Source organism: Magnolia sinica, chromosome 3, assembly GCF_029962835.1.
Source record: "Magnolia sinica isolate HGM2019 chromosome 3, MsV1, whole genome shotgun sequence".
NCBI classification, from domain to species: Eukaryota; Viridiplantae; Streptophyta; class Magnoliopsida; order Magnoliales; family Magnoliaceae; genus Magnolia; species Magnolia sinica.
The window spans coordinates 65,025,102-65,039,326 of record NC_080575.1 but is presented as its reverse complement, the minus strand read 5'-3'; positions in this window follow the sequence as shown (position 1 = coordinate 65,039,326).

Below are 14,225 nucleotides of genomic sequence, written 5' to 3'. Positions count from 1 at the left end.
AGGTGGTAAGAAATACATTCTGGTAATTGTTGATGACTTTACCAAATATACTTGGGTAGTCTTCTTAAGAGACAAACCAGAAACTCTCGATGAAGTTAAAAGGATACTTAGACATATCCAAACTGAGAAGGTATCTCAAGTCTGTAAGATCCATAGTGATCATAGATCAGAATTTGAAAATAGCAATTTTAAGAAGTTTTTCAGTGATCAGGGAATATCACATGAATTCTCTACGCCCAAAACACCACAACAAAATGGTATAGTAGAAAGAAAAAATAGATTGCTTCAAGAAATGATAAACATAATGTTAAATAGTATGAAGCTATTTAAAAATCTCTGGGCTGAAGCCGTAAATATTGTGTGTTATATAATTAACCACGTCTATACTAGAAAATTAAATAATAAAACGGCTTATGAAATGTGGTTAGATAAAAAGCCTACTATCAAATACTTTCGAGTTTTTGGCAGCAAGTTCTATATCTTATGTGACCGAGAAAATCTGGGTAAGTTTGACACTAAAAGTGATGAAGAGGTAATTTTAGGGTATACTCTGAATAGTCAAGCATATCAGGTTCTTAGTAAGAGGACCGATGTTATTCAAGAGTCCATTAATATGGTCATTGACGATCACTTGAATACACCTGCCTCAAATTCAGAAAATGATGAAGTTCTTCTAATTGATAAACCAGATACTTCATTAAGTCAAAATAACTTTGAACTGAGGACTGTTAAAGATCATCCAACTAATCAGATTCTTGGAAACCCTCTCATTGGTGTGCGCACTCGTAGACAACTCGAAGATATGTGTAATTACGTGTGTTTTACATCTCAGATAGAACCGACTAACATAAAAGAAGCTCTTACCGACGAAAACTGGATAGTTGCGATACAAGAAGAGCTTAATCAATTTGTTAGAAATGATATTTGACACTTAGTTCCTAGACCAAAAGATAAACATATTATCGGAACTAAGTGAATTTTCAAAAATAAGTCCGATGAACTTGGTAATATAATTAGAAATAAGGCTAGGCTGGTTGTACAAGGGTACACTCAAATTGAAGGAATCGATTATGATGAAACCATTACTCCAGTAGCTCGTCTTGAATCAATCAGACTATTTATATCCATTACATGCTTTATAAAATTCAAAATATACCAAATGGATGTAAAGAGTGTTTTTTTAAATGGCAATTTGCATAAAAAAGTGTTTGTTGAACAACCAAGGGGTTTTGAAGACCCTAAGGATACTGATCATGTCTATCGCCTAAAAAAATCTCTCTACGGTTTAAAACAAGCTCCCAGGGCATGGTACGAAAAGTTAACTAAGTTTCTACTAAGTCACAACTTTATAATGTGAAGTGTTGATAAGACATTATTTGTAAAGAAACATAATGATCACATTTTAATAGTGCAAATTTATGTTGATGATATTATTTATGGATCTACATGTGCTAACATGACTGTTGAGTTTGTAGATCTTATGAAATCTAAGTTCGAAATGAGCATGGTTGGGGAATTGAATTATTTCCTAGGGTTGCAAGTTAAACAGTAACCTAATGGTTTCTTTATTTCTCAAACCAAATAGCTCTGAACTTAGTTAAAAAGTTCAGATTTGAGAATGGAAAAAATTTTGATGCTCCTATGAGTACGGCCTTAAAACTCTCATAGAACTCTACAAGTAAGAGAGTTGATCCTAAATTGTATCGCAGTATGATAGGTAGTTTGTTGTATTTAACTACAAATTGTCCTGATATTGCATTTAGCGTAGGGATTTGCGCTAGATATCAATATGACCCTAAAGAGTCACATTTATCTACTGTTAAGGGGATTATGCAATATGTCACAAGTTCAGCTAATTTAGGTCTTTGATATCCACATGATACTAGTGTTCAATTAGCTGGTTACACGGATGCTGATTGGACTGGTAACATTAACGATAGGAAATCAACCAGTGGTGGTTGTTTCTATGTTGGGAACTGTTTAGTTTCTTGGCAAAGTAAGAAACAAAGTTCCATATCGCTTTCAACTGCTGAAGCTTAATACATTGCGGAACGTAATGCATGTACTCGGCTTATATGGATGAAAAGAATATTAAGCAATTACAGAATTGCACATGATTCTATAGTTTTATATTGCGATAATTCTAGTGCAATTAATATATCTAAAAATCCAATCCAGCATTCATGAACCAAGCACATTGACATTAGATGTCATTACATTCATGAATAGTGGAAGAAAAGACAATTTCTTTAGAATATATACCGACTGAGACTCAACTTGCTGACATATTTACAAAACCGCTTGACAAAACCAGGTTTTCTAAATTGAAATTTGATCTTGGTATGTGCAATTTGAATTGAATATTCATGCATTTCTATATTATAATGTATATATTTGTTAATTTAAATGTTTAAATTTTAAAATTATTTAAAAATTACACATTTTGGGCTATGCACGACCAGTCGAGTACGTACTCGACCAGTCATGACTTGACCGGTCGAGCATGTACACGACTAGTCGTGTGGTGTGGGTTTGACCTTTATTTGAGGGAAAATTTCATTTTTTTTCATTGTGGGTTTCTTCTCCAATGAGTCTTAGCACGACCGATCGAACCCATCTCCTTAGTTCTACAAGGTTAATGCTTCATTTACAAATTCCTTATAGATCGAGTTCATATCACTCATTTTTCATGTTTGGTGTGATTTATTTCTTGTTTCATTGATGTTTTTGGGGTTTTCTTCTTCAAAATCTGATCTTTAGAAAACCCACTCTACTTCTCTTGCAACCTCTTGCTTCCTTGATTTTCTAGTTGCAAATGGAAGTAGAGGCAAAAAGAAAAGTTCTCGTGATGCTTCATCTTCTAGATTGACACCTATCACAGTGCGTCACCTTCGGTCACCCGAAGATGATCCCCCTTATGTGCCAGATATAAGGTTACATAATGTAATAATTGAACGACCTGTTCATGTTAAACATCTTACTCCTTTTGAAATCCTTCCTCTTCTCCAATCTGTAAAATGGGATAACATTCTACATTAGGGTGGGCCGGCATACCAGTCTATTGCGTAAGCTATGTTTGCATGTATTTCAAATTTTTCTACTCAAAATCTTAAATTTGTTATTGTAACTAGAGAAGGTCCATTTGAAGTAGACCGACATTTGATCTCTGGTCTAATGGACATACCTGTCAATGATGAAGGTATTCCCATTAGCACTCTAGTAGATAAACCATCAGAATCTGAAAAATGAATGCTTATTAGAGAATTGTGCAATATAGATACGCAATGGAGTACTAATGGCAATGCACTTGCTTCAAAGTATTTGTTAACCAGATATAGAGTCCTTCACAGGATACTCATTTCTAATGTGTATCCCTATTCTGGTAACAAAACTGAACTCATTACTTTCATGGTTCGTACTCTTCATTCCGTTGCTTCTAGAACCAATGTATGTTTTCCTTCTTTAATCTGTCATTGCATTATTCAAGTTCGTCTTCATCTTGGACATAGTGATATCCCTTTTGCTTTCCTTATGACTGCGTTGGACACCCATATATTAGTGGCTACGCCTGTTGGAGAGGCTCCCATTCAACACCTCATCTTCAACAACTCCAATATAAACAAAATGAATCTGAGGTTGGCCGCAGGCCAAGTCAATGTGGGTGTTGGTGGAGCTGAAGCAGTAAATGAAGAATAAGGCGATTTGCCTCCAGAAGACATTAACGTGGACGATATCTTTGATGCGATCAAATCAGATTCTAAGGCTGACCTTGATTATCAGCCTTTTGATTTCGCTGAGAGGTTGCATACTCTTGAGGAATAGGTAGCTTAGATTCGTGTAACTCGGAATTCTCAATTTGCTTATATGCGTAAATATATGAGGTGCATTAATAAGGGTTTACATCAAATTGATCTATCTATTCCTGCTCCCTCTTAAGGATCTAATTAGTATTTTCTAATCTTGGTTTGTAATAACTTTAATGATACTTGGATTTCATTTATCTTATGAGGTTGTACTTGGCTTATTTTAGCTTAACTTGGTTGTACTTGGTTTAATTTTGGTTATGCTTGAACATGACTTGCCTATGGATTTATTATATTGTTACCTTGCTCCATTATTCCTCATCTTTCTTCTTGTTCTTCCTTTTATATCTCTTTCCACTTCTATTTATTGTTTCCTTCCTTTGTCATATTGTAATAAAAAGGGGGAGAAATTTGTCATTGTGTTCTATAACATGTGGGATTGTGGATGGATTGGTTTGGTTGGATTGTGGATAGGTTGTCATCATCCAATTTTATTTTTTTAATTTTTGTGAGGGGGAGTAAGTAAGGGGGAGTATATTATTGTTGGTGTTGATGCGAATTGATTTGATTTGACCTGTTTATAACTGGTGCAAGATTCTTTAACTAGGTTGACCGGTTTATATTAATAACCGGTGCATGATTCTTTGTGCGTATAATGCTTATGAAGTGTGTTTTGTCACAAATTTGACAAAGGGGGAGATTTTAAGTGCTATGATTTCTAGCTCCTATAATTGTTAACTTATGTAGTGCAAAACATCTTGGAATCTGTCTTGTGTAGCGCATCTACATAATGAAGATTGTGCATCACATAAGAACAAAGGTCTTTACTTCAAGAAATGCAAGATTACATGGTCATGTTCGAGTACAACATCAAGTGAGTGTTCAATGTTCAAGATTCATAATTTAAGCTCCAAGTCAAGACAGTTCTTTACTTTGAACCTCAAGCTCAAGATTCAAGATATTTCAAGTTCAAGATTTTTAAGGTTACAAATTCAAGTTTGAATATACTTCAAATGGTCTCAAGTTCAAGCTTCATCCTATGACAAGATATCAAGCTTCGTGAACTTCAAAGAACAGCTATCATCTGAAGGAAAAGAAGTTTTAATGTTCATACATCATGTTTAAGGTATGAATGACCCTAGATTGACCATAGGGTAAGTTATTTTGAATACATAATTCAATTAGATCATTTTATAAGTGGATAAATTGTTTCTCGACTAGTCTTGATCTATGTTCGACTAGTCCTAGTACTGGCTCGACTAGTCTAAGAAATTTCTCAACCAGTCTTAAGTTTGTTACATATTTTCAAAAAATTTTGTTAATCCTCGACCAGTCCTGGAGACTGCTTGATCGTTCGTATGAACAGTGCTCAACTCGTGCTTGACCAGTCCTACAACCTCGACTCAAAGCCCAGTAACTAAATAAGGTTCCACACGACCAGTCGTGGAGGCCACTCGACCGGTCTTGGAGGTCCTATGACCAGTCGTGGAACAGCTTTATCTTATCGCGCCTAAATTTCAAAAATCTGTTGGTCCTACGACTAGTCGTGGAGACCTTAGCACCAGTTAAGAGTGTGATTTCTTCACTTATAAATAGAGCACGAATTTCAGAGTTTGACATTTAATTCGAGCTAAATCAATAAGCCACTTTGAGAGATAAGTTAGTCATCTTTTTAAGCTATATTGTACTCATTTAATATTCTTTTAATTTCGCTTATTATATTTGATTTTGTATTCTTCATCCAATCATATTTAAAGAAGGGAATGAGACTTGCCCTTTTCTTGGAATCAAAATCAAATAGAGTTAGCCCAACTTGATTTAATTTAAAATCAATTTAGAACCTAGAACCATTTCATAAGTGAGTGTGTACATTGAACTTCTACGTTGAACTTCTACTCCAATTTGGTTCTTCCGGGCTGCATCAAAAAGAGAATATCCAGGTATTTTACATTATTATAAATTTCTGTGTTTTGGTTTTCATTGAGATTGTGCCAGAAAAATCTCTCTGTTTTGGTTTGTCTGAGGTGATCCAGAAAACTCAGAGTGTGCGATTTTTTTAATTATGTAAGCCCACTTGAAAGACACAATTGTGAGGGTTTTAGGTGAACCTTGAAAAACCTATTTTCATAGTGAACGCTAATATCCACTGTGTGAGGATATTAGGAGTGGAGTAGTTGTGTGGCTATTTTTTTAAACAGTTGGTTTACTCACAAGCGAACCACTATAATTCTTTGTGTTTTGTGGTTTATTTAGTTTATCTTTTGTGAATTAAGATTGTGGGATGTATTTATGGATTTGAATGTTGTAATCTTTAATATTCAGCATTGTGCGGTGAATGTTGTAATAGCTTAGTTATTTTCTTTGCTATTCATTTCTTTCATATCCTCTTTAGTTTGAGTTTTTTTTTACTCACCCACATTCTAGTAAGGTTGTCCTACCATAAGCCTTTGGTTTTTGGTGTCAGGTTGTTCTTAGGACATATATCTCGGCCTTTTCAATATGTTATTCATGTAAAAGTAAAACAAGTCTTTACGTATTTGGTTTTCTTACTTGTTTACATGCGTTAGGTGCTCCAAGGTTCATCGTGCATATACACACTTATTGATATTATGTGCGCATGCATTGTCCCCATGGTAAATCTGCACTGTCTATTGTTGAGGGCCAAATATTGCATATTAGACCCCAATTATACGTGATTTTATATACATGATAATGTTTAAGGCTCTATGTTAATCGTGTTTGTGCTGCAAGGTGAATTTAGTAGCCTAAACTGAAAAAGTGTACTAAAAGCATGGTTTACCACTCCGAGGTCACCAAGGCAAGGGACGGACCCTAAGGGACAAAGATCAGGGAATTTACACGCCAAAAATCTAAAAAAATCAACCCATTCACGTCAAAGAGGCTTGAAAAGCATCTTGAATGCAAGATCATAGGGTTTGAAAAGGCCTAGCTATATGTCCTAGAGGGGGGTGAATAGGACAATGCCAAATAAAACTTATAACAGCGGAATTAAAAAGAATATGATAGCCAAAATAAATCACAATGCAAGAAAGTAAAATAACCTCAAAATTCAGATCTTGAGAGGTTGATACAAATGTTGTTCTATGGACAACCTTACACCAAAAACCAGAGTTTATGGTAGGACAACCTTATTTTTAGAAAGATCTTTGTATCAAATCTCAAACCGAAGAGGAATACAGAAATAAATACAAACTGAATTAAAATAAATTATAATCACAAATGTATTGTTCTAGGGACAGCCATACACCGTAAAAATGGCAGGGCAACCTTGCTGGAACAACTTTTAAAGGAAATTGAATATCAAGCTGATAAAGGAATAGCAGAAAATAAATTCTAAACTATTACAAAATTCTCACAACGCTTGAATTAAATGATTACAACATTCACCACCATACATACATCCCACAAAAGAATAATTAAAGATCAGAAGTATAAATCATTCAACCACAACACAAGAGATTATAGTGGTTCGCCTGTGTGTTCACCAACTGTTAAACAACAGCCACACAGAATGCTACTCCACTCCTAATATCCTCACACAGGGGATATTAGCGTTCACTAACAAAATAGGATTTCCCAAGTTCACCCAAAACCTTTACAATTGTGTCTTTGTCTGTGGGCTTACACAATTAAAAAACCCCACTTTTGAGTTTTCCTGGCTTTCCTCAGATAACCAATACAATAAGATTTTTCTGGCAAATCTTGAAAGAAACCAAAACAGAAAGGAATTTACAATTAAATGTAAAATACCTGATTATCTCCTTCGTTGTAGCAGCCCGGTAGAACCAAATCAGAGTAGATGATTGAATGTCCAAGTTCAATGTCCAGTACTCAATTACAATGGTTCTAATTCTAATAGATTTTAAATTAAACCAAATAGGGCTTGCCTTAATTGATTTTGATTCCAAAGAAAGGGAATAACAATTCCTCTTATCAAATTAGATTGGAATAGCAGAAACAAAATCAATTAAATAAAGCTAAGGAAAGAGAATATTAAATAAGCACACTTAGCGTAGATGGAGCACAGAATTATCTCTCAGAAGTTCGACGAAGATTGGCTTGAATGGATTAATTAATTCGATAATTTCTTCTGAGATTCGTGCACTATTTATAGGTGAGCAGATTGCGTCTTCGACTGGTCTAGGGAGCTCTTCGACTAGTCGAAGCAATAACAGATATTTGAAAAATCAGGCGCGATAAGCTTTGACCGTTCTACGACTGGTCGAAGGTCTCCTTCGACTGGTCGTAGGTCACCTTCGACTGGTCGAAGGTTTCCTTTGACTGGTCGAAGAACCTGAAAAACATCGCTGGATTTTGAGTCGAAGGTTTTCCACTGGTTGAAGATGCAGTCGACACTGTTCCTTCGACCGGTCGAACAGATTCCTGGACTAGTTAAAGCCTAACAGATTTTATCCGAAATTTGTAAAAAACTCATGACTGATCGAGGAATTTCTTAGACTGGTCGAAGCAACTCTAGGACTAGTTGAAGAAGACCCATGACTAGTCGAAGAAGAGACCAAACTTATGTAAAATAAACATTCGATTTATGTATCCAAAGTGACCTACTTCTAAGGTCAACCTAAGGTCAGTCAAACCTCAACCATGAAGTAAGGACATTGAAACATTAGGAACTAGTGACCTTGAAGTATGAGCCTTGAAGTCTTGATGTAGTTGAAATCTTGATGTAGCTCAATCTTGGAGGTGTCTTAAGTTTTTTACAAACTGCCTTGTACTCTTCTTGAAGTCTTGCAGCTTGAGTCTTGTCTTGTGAGCAGTTCTTGCATTCAAGATTAATCTTTGTACTTGTGAGTTTTGCTTGTTGTGAGCTTAGCTTGTTTATGAAAGTTGATCCTTGAGAGAGCTTCACTTATGCAAGTTATATATAACAGTGATTTTGGCACCACAAATTTGACAACAGACAGGGATATAAACTATAGCACTTACAATCTCCCCCTTTGTCAAATTAGTGACAAAACACATAACCAAGATAAACATAAAGTAAAACAACTGGTTAAAGAGTTATGAACCAGGTCATATAAACTGGCTTACCTACAAATCAATATTCAATATTCAACATTCAACATTCAACCAGTTTCATTCAACAGGTCATATAAACTGGCTTACCTACAAATCAATATTCAATATTCAACATTCAACATTCAACCAGTTTCATTCAACTAGTTCAAACATACTCCCAGTTTCATTCAACTAGTTCAAACATACTCCCCCTGAGTAACATAACTAATGCTACTCCTCTCACAATCACATCGTTAAGAACAAATCATTCTCCCCCTTTTTGTCACAATATGACAAAGGAAACAACAATAAAGGAGAACTAAATAAAGGGATATATGAGAGTAAACATGAGGAGTTATGAGAGTATAGTAAAACAGTGATAGATATACTCAGCATAGCTTCACATAGAATAAATATCCAACATAAAACATAGATAGTATCCAACTCAAAATCAGTCAACCAAGTGCTAAGTTATAAAGTTATTACAGACCAGAAGTCTCATAAAAACTAGTCAGAACCAGAACCAGATGACGGAGCAGGAATAGAGGGATCAAGTTGGTGCATGCTTTTGTTCAATCGCCTAAGATATTTGCGCATGTACTTGAATTGTAAATCATGAGCAACAGACATGTTTTCCATCTTTACATTTATATTCTCAACTTTATCCTCTAATGCACTAAGACGAGCATCAACATCAGATAGTTCAAAATCTGGATCATTTGTTGAGTCAGAATCCAGTTCCTCAAAAATGTCATCCATATTAATGTCGACTGGTCGAGTATACTCACGACTGGTCGAAGAATGACCAAAAATTCATATTTCTGCAAATTATACAAAAATTAGAATTCAATCTAGCAAATATATAAACTATAATACAAGTAGGCATAAATAATCATTTTAAAATGTACATGCCAAGATCAAATTTCATCTTTTTAAACCTGCTTTTATCGAGAGGTTTTGTGAAAATGTCAGCTCGGTGATCTTCGGTAGGAATATATTCTAGAGATATAACTTTTTCTTCTACTAATTCCCTTATATAATGAAATCTAATGTCAATGTGCTTAGTACGAGAATGCTGAATAGGATTTTTTGAAATATTTATCGCACTGAAATTATCACAATGTAATAACATAGAATCCTGTTTAATTCCATAATCACTTAGCATTTGTTGCATCCAAACAAGCTGTGTACATGCATTACCAGCTGCAATATACTCAGCTTCAGCTATTGAAAGTAATATAGAATTTTGTTTCTTACTAAACCAGGAAACTAGACAATTTCCAATGTAAAAACAACCACCACTAGTTGATTTTCTATCATCTAGATTACCAGCCCAGTCAGCATCCGAGTACCCAGCTAATTGGACACTGGTCTCATAAGGATACCAGAGACCGAGATTTACAGTACTTGCGACATATCTAATAATTCGCTTGACAGCAATCAAGTGAGATTCTTTTGGATCAGATTGATATCTTGCGCAAATACCAACACTTAGAGAAATATCAGGTCTACTAGCAGTTAAATATAACAAACTACCAATCATATTCCGATAAAGTTTTGAGTCAACATTTTTACCATTAGAGTCTTTTGAGAGTTTCAGGGTAGTACTCATAGGAGTATCGAAATTCTTGCCATTCTCAAATCCAAATCTCTTGATTAGATTCAAAGCATACTTAGATTGAGAAATGAATATTCCTTCAGGTTGTTGCTTTACTTGCAATCCAAGGAAATAAGTCAATTCCCCAACCATGCTCATTTTGAACTGTGATTTCATCAAATCTGCAAACTCAGTAGTTAAGTCAGTACAAGTTGATCCATAAAAATATCATCAACATAAATCTGCACCATTAAGATATGATCATTATGTTTTTTAACAAACAGAGTTTTATCAACAGATCCCATTTGAAAATTATGACTTAAAAGAAATTTCGTTAGTTTCTCATACCATGCCCTAGGTGCTTGTTTTAATCCATAAAGTGCCTTTTTAAGCCGATATACATAATCAGTATTTTTGGAATCTTCAAAACCCATTGACTGTTCAACATAGACTTCTTCATGTAAATCGCCATTTAGAAAAGCACTTTTCACATCCATCTGATAGATCTTTATCTTTCTAAAACATGCAATGGATATAAATAGTCTGATAGATTCAAGACATGCTACTAGTGCAAAAGTTTCATCGAAATCAATCCCTTCAATTTGAGTATAACCTTGTACCACTAGTCTAGCCTTGTTTCTAATTATATTTCCACACTCGTCAGACTTATTTTTGAAAATCCATTTTGTTCCAATGATGTGTTTATCTTTAGGTTTTGGTACGAGATACTAAACATCATTTCTTACGAATTGGTTGAGTTCTTCTTGCATCGCAACAATCCAGTTCTCATCAACAAGAGCTTCTTTTACGTTAGATGGTTTTATTTGGGATATAAAACATACATAATTACATATATCCTCAAGTTGTCTACGGGTGCGAACACCGGTGAGAGGGTTTTCAAGAATTTGTGTGGTTGGATGATCTTTAACAGTCCTCAACTCAGAATCAGTCTGATTCGATGAAGTATCAGGTTTATCAATGATTAGTACTTCATCATTATCTGAATTAGAAATTGGCATGTTTAAGTGATCATCAATGACAACATTAATGGATTCTTGAATCACACCAGTCCTTTTGTTCAGAACCCTATAAGCTCGACTATTTAAGGAATATCCTAGAAAAATACCTTCATCACTCTTCGTATCAAAATTTCCCAAAATTTCACGATCACGTAAAATATAGCACTTGCTGCCAAAAACTCGAAAGTATTTAACAGTAGGCTTTTTATTGAACCACAATTCGTAAGCCGTTTTATTATTATCTTTGCTAGTGTAGACTCGGTTAATAATATAGCAAGTTGTGTTGACTGCTTCAGCCCAAAGATTTTTAGAGAGCTTCGTGCTATTCAACATGACATTAGCCATTTCTTGAAGCACACTATTCTTTCTTTCTACAATTCCATTTTGTTGTGGAGTTTTGGGAGCAGAGAATTCATGTAATATTCCTTGATCGGTACAGAACTTCTCAAAATTTTTATTCTCAAATTCAGATCCATGATCACTACGAATTTTACTGATTTGAGAAGATTTTTCAGTTTGAATCCTTTTGGAAACTTTTCTTACTTCTTCAAGGGTTTCAGATTTATCCCTTAAGAAGACTACCCAAGTGAATCTAGTAAAGTCATCAACTATTACCAGGATATACTTTTTCCCACCACGGCTTTCTGTTCTGGTAGGTCCTATCAGATCCATGTGGAGAAGTTCGAGTGATCTTGATGTGGTATTTGAATTCACCTTTTTGTGTGAGTTCTTTGTTTGTTTGCCTATCTGGCATTCACCACATATTTTATCTAATTTCTGAAGTTTGGGTAAACCTCTTATAAGTTCTCATTTGCTCAATCTATATAAATTTCGATAATGTACATGTCCAAGACGTTTGTGCCATAAATCAGTCTCGTCTGTATGGACCATGTAACATGTTTAATGAGATGAGCTGGATTCGCTAATAATTTTCAGACGTTCTACGTCCAGTTCGGGTCCTAGTGTCCATACTCCAGATTTCGATCCTAGGATCCTACAAGGAGGATTTTTTTTTTGTACATTTAACTCATAATAAGCATAACCACAAGATTACCCAATTCACAAAGGCAACATCATCATCACATATCTACTAATATAATCATTTGAGTACAATGCTGAAAGGAAAAATACATATATCGAAATCAAAGCTCCAGAATACAACTGCACGCTCCAAGCTCAACGCTGCTGCAACCTAAAAACACCTGCATGCATCTATCATGCATAAGCTTATAAAAAGCTTAGAGGGTAGTGTAAGTGTGTGCACAAGGTAAGTGCCAAGTATTCAATACAATGTCATTATCATACAAACTAGAAGTACTGGTAATCCATAAATCGTACAATATCGGAATAAGCAAAGATACTAGCAAGATCATGAATTATCTGAGTAAGCAGAAATACTAACAAGAGCAGGAATTATCAGAGTAAACAGAAATACTCACAAGATCATATATCATACGATAACAGAGTAAGTGGAAATACGAACAAGTCCATGAGCCAATCAATATCAGAATACGCAATATATAACAGCTACGCAAACGAGGAGTCATAAAGAGCCAAATATCAAATGCCGAGAATGCAATGGGGTATATAATTCCTTATGTGTTCACAAATACGTCAGCCATATCTAGACCATATAAATGCAGAAGCACAGTAACCCAAGATGTTGTATGCCGCAGATGTAATGCAATATGCGGTGCGGATGGAATGACCATGCTGGAGTGTGAAGTCGGGATGGTAGTACGTAGTATCGCAGGCTATGGGGTCCATCACAAGAGACCTCTATCCAAACCTGTCCCATACCTAAATTTGGATAGTCAGACTCAATGTGGTAGACTCCTGATCTCAGGTTAGTCGCGCGCCCCAACCGAAATCCTGGCCATTGCGAAGGCACACGTAACAAATAGTTACGCAAAACCAACCCGAGTGGATAGTGAATGAATGAATGCATGAATGAGTATGCAACTCCTGCTCACTAAATCCACATATCAGTACAGTTCATCTCTGGGGTCATCACCGGGGTTTAATACACTCCAAATGGCACTGTCTCTCTCCAGCAGCACAATCCAAGTGAGCGTAAGAAACCTCACTATCCGCCTGGCCAATAGTCTGCCAATACCTATCCGGCACGTCGATAGCAGACCCATTCACGAGCTGGTTAAACTCAGCCTAGTAATGCCCCCTACCCTCGGGCGGGTAAGGCCACACCCCCTCCCAACCGACCACGACACAGTAGGAGACGCGGCCTCTTGGTATTCGGCACTCGGGCGCTCATGTATCCACTCGGTCTCGACGTTGGGGCGTCTCCTGGCCTCGGAGGTTTAGGGATTTTCACCCAAGGACATCTATGGCGCCCGTATGCTAGAACCAAACATTTTCGGTGTCCCATCTGACCATCCACGATATGCCTGTGGAGGCTACGGCCCTGATGTCGCTAGGGCACACAATGCAAGATGCATGAGTCATACAATCCAGTCATGCATCAATCCTGTGCATACTGTGCACTCATATGAGATAACCTCCACCTATCAGGGAGTCTCATAACAACATGCTCAATGACATATGCAATGATCAACCACATCTCACAACAAACATGCAGATGATGCGTATGGGCATGTATCATGATGCTATGCTGTCACATACTCATAATCGGTATCAATAACCGGCACCAACAATTGGCATCGACAATCGACCTCGACAATGTGGACATTTAACCAACATTGCCCCCAAGGAGTGGCCCACATAGAGCCTATCATATGGTGGACCCATGGC